The 3544-nt window shown below is 45.8% G+C and overlaps 2 non-coding genes across 2 annotated transcripts; both read left to right on the top strand.

Annotated features, from left to right (window-relative positions):
- TRNAL-CAA lies at window positions 1-107 on the top strand. The gene is made up of 2 exons: window positions 1-38; window positions 62-107. It is a non-coding gene; the product is annotated as a tRNA-Leu (tRNA).
- A 1153-nt stretch (window positions 108-1260) lies between these two features.
- Window positions 1261-1367, top strand: TRNAL-CAA. The gene is made up of 2 exons: window positions 1261-1298; window positions 1322-1367. It is a non-coding gene; the product is annotated as a tRNA-Leu (tRNA).
- The last annotated feature ends 2177 nt before the right edge of the window (window positions 1368-3544 follow it).

Here is a 3544-nt window from a genome sequence, read left to right as displayed (position 1 = left end):
GTCAGGATGGCCGAGTGGTCTAAGGCGCCAGACTCAAGTTACTGCTTCCCAGGTTTGGGGCTTCTGGTCTCCGCATGGAGGCGTGGGTTCGAATCCCACTTCTGACACAACTCTTTTGCCCCTTTAATCCTAGGATTGGGGGACCGGGCGCGGTGGTTTACGCCTGTAATCTCAGCACTTAGGAAGGCCGAGACGGGCGGATCACCTGAGGTCAGGAGTTCGAGATCAGCCTGGCCAACATGGTGAAACCCTGTCTCTTCTAGAAATACAAAAAAAAATCAGCCAGGCATGATGGCGCGCGCCTGTAGTCCCAGCTACTCGGGAGGCTGAGGCAAGAGAATCGCTTGAACCCAGGAGGCAGAGGCTGCAATGAGCCGAGATCGAGCCACTGCACTCCAGCCTGGGTGACAGAGTGAGACTCTGTCTCAAAAAATAATAATTTTAAATATTTTAGAGAGGTTGCCTGTATGTTGGGAGAGAGGAAAGGGCTGTATGGTGGGCATGACAAAGAAAAACAACAAAACAGTAAGGGAAACAGAGAGAGAGAAGGAGAAAGATTTCGTTGACCAATAACAAAAATGAGCCATGGACAGTTTGATTAATTTACCTCTCCAAACCTGAAGTCTCTTCTTCCTGTCTTCCCTGCCTCCATAATTAATTCCACCTTTTCACTCTTCTTCTCACCTCTGCACATTCACAAGCACCTACCACTCTTTCTTGCTCTAGAAACCTCTTAAAATGATAAAATTGTTAATTATTTTTCTCCATTCTCCACCTTCATCTTTTTCAACCATTCTTTTGAATTGAGACAGTTCATTTTTCTGTTACTGATTTTATTTCTGCTTCAAAGTATTCACAGCGTATTTTGGGCTAGGTGGGGAAACCGGAAAAGTAAAAATAAAAATCATGTATGACTTTTGTTTCTCTCTACAAAGCGCCTGCTTAGAACGCTGAATACTGAGCTTTGAGGGTCCCTCTAGCCAGGAAACTGTTACGGAGCTAGATAGAAACTTAGCACTGTTCTGAGTATTTGCCATTTTCCCTATTATTTCATTTTTGACTTAACCTGAAAGATAGCAACATAAGGTATTTTGATGATACTATTTTTAGCACCATTTAGAATAGCATCGGGCAAAATAATAAATACCGCTCTGAAAACCGGGAGCATACGCCATCCATCCGAGGTCTTTTCCTCCTTTGTCGGAGCCCGAGTCTGCTGACTAAGAGTTACATAATGAAACTTAAGGATTGGTAGCACGTGTCAGGATGGCCGAGTGGTCTAAGGCGCCAGACTCAAGTTACTGCTTCCCAGGTTTGGGGCTTCTGGTCTCCGCATGGAGGCGTGGGTTCGAATCCCACTTCTGACACAACTCTTTTGCCCCTTTAATCCTAGGATTGGGGGACCGGGCGCGGTGGTTTACGCCTGTAATCTCAGCACTTAGGGAGGCCGAGACGGGCGGATCACCTGAGGTCAGGAGTTCGAGACCAGCTTGGCCAACATGGCAAAACCCCGTCTCTACTAAAAATACAAGAATTAGCCGTGAGCAGTGGTGGGCGCCCGTAATCCCAATTACTTGAGAGGCGGAGGCAGGAGAATCGCTTAAACTCGGAAGGTGGAGGTTGCAGTGAGCCGAGATCGTGCCATTGCACTCTAGCCTTGGCGACCAAGCAAAACTCCCTCTCAAAAAGCCGCACACACACACACACACAAAGCAAAAAACCACTAGGATTTGGGGGCTGAGCGGGGAGGATTGTTTGAGCCCAGGAGTTCCACGCCGTCTATACAAAAAATGAGCGATGCGTGGTGGCGCGCCCCTGTAGTCCCAGCTACCTGGGTAGGAGAAAGGCTTGATCACTTGAGAGCCCAGGAGAGCGAAACTGCAGTGAGTTGTATGATCGCGCCGCTGCACTCCAGCCAGGGCGACAGAGCGAGTTCATGTCTAAAACAAACAAAAACAGGAGACAAGAGCTTGAGATACAGATTTTACCAAAATCATTTTGCAACTACCACCTTTCAGGAGCTGTCCCCAATGCTTCCGCCCACATTTTAACTTAACAAGCCCGTGAGTGGCACTTGCATATTCCCTGTACAATTATTTTCAGCATCTTAATCGTTTCTGCAAGGGATAGGCTGGAGTATTATTGCACAATCATCTCGTTTCCTTCCTCAAGATCAAACCACCACCACCTCTTCCCCCCACCCCCTTCCGCCTTTTTTCCTTCCGTGTTTCCCCGTTCTTCCTCTCCCTCGCTTATCTAGATCCCCTTTGATTCTTTCTGTGGGTGATGGGAGAAGGGATGTGAAGTGAAGAGACAGGATGTAGGTTATTATGGGACGCACGTAAGAGAAATATAAGACCTTGATGGACGAACAGAGAGATCTTCGTCTTGATTTAAAACTCTACCGAGTAAAAAATAAATAAATATATATGTATGTGTGTGTGTGTACATATGTGTGTGTATATATATAAATAATATATATACACACACACACTAATCCCTCTTGCTTTATTAAGGTGGGAGACATACATCCAATATGTATGTCCAATTACATCCAATTACTTTCCATTCTGTTCCATAGTGATGCTTTCAATTACTGCCCCAAATTAGCAGCTTTCAGAAACTTCATTTCCTACAGAAATGAAACAACGAACATACACGCAGAAGACAATCCTGACATACTCGAATGTACTGGCAAGCAGCTATTGCAAGATCCTATTTTATGTACCCAACGATCGGGGTGAATTGTTTGTCGTTGTTGTTGTTGTTTTTGGTCTTCAAGTGGAGAACTTCAAATGTTGCTGAGAAGTGCGAAGTCCTCCGTTCTTGTTTTTTGGTTAAAAGAATTTAAGCAAGAGACAAGCAACAACGAAGATACCATCTTAAGACAGTTTATTGCAAAAACGAAAATACACTGAAAGCTAAGTCAGAGCAGGCTGCTTGAAGGTGAGACAGCGCCAGCTGGCAATGGGGATGCCCCCTTTTTGGGATTCTTTTTTAATTTTACTTTTATTTAAATTATTTATTTATTTATTTATTTTGAGACAGAATCCGGCTCTGGAGTGCAGTGGCGCGATCTCGCCTCACTGTAACCTCCGCCTGCCAGGCTCAAGTAATTCTCCTGCCGCAGCCTCCCGAGCAGCTGAGACTACTGGCAAGCGCCACTACACCCGGCTAATTTTTGTATTTTTAATACAGACGGGGTTTCACCATGTTGGCCAGACTAGTCTCCAAATCCTGGCCTCGTGATCCGCCCCCCTCGGCCTCCCAAAGTGCTGGGATTACAGGAGTGAGCCACCGCGCCTGGCCGGGAGTCTTATATGTTTATTCAAAAAGTGTCAGGCAGGAGGAGGTGTTACTAGTAAGCATGTTTTGGGTGATCCTCTGGGTGCACATGCGCTGTGGCTATACATGCTAGTACATACATTGCATGTCTCATTAACATCTTAAATCTCCCTCCAGGGGTGTGTTTTTTACTATTATAATGAGCAAAAGGTTACTTCTGGAGCAAGCAAAACTGGAGCAAACCGTACTCCGCTTGCCT

This window comes from Papio anubis, chromosome 6 (assembly GCF_008728515.1).
Source record: "Papio anubis isolate 15944 chromosome 6, Panubis1.0, whole genome shotgun sequence".
In the NCBI taxonomy this organism is placed as follows: Eukaryota; Metazoa; Chordata; class Mammalia; order Primates; family Cercopithecidae; genus Papio; species Papio anubis.
Note: the sequence above shows the minus strand (reverse complement) of the source record. Positions and strands in the feature narration are given on the sequence as shown.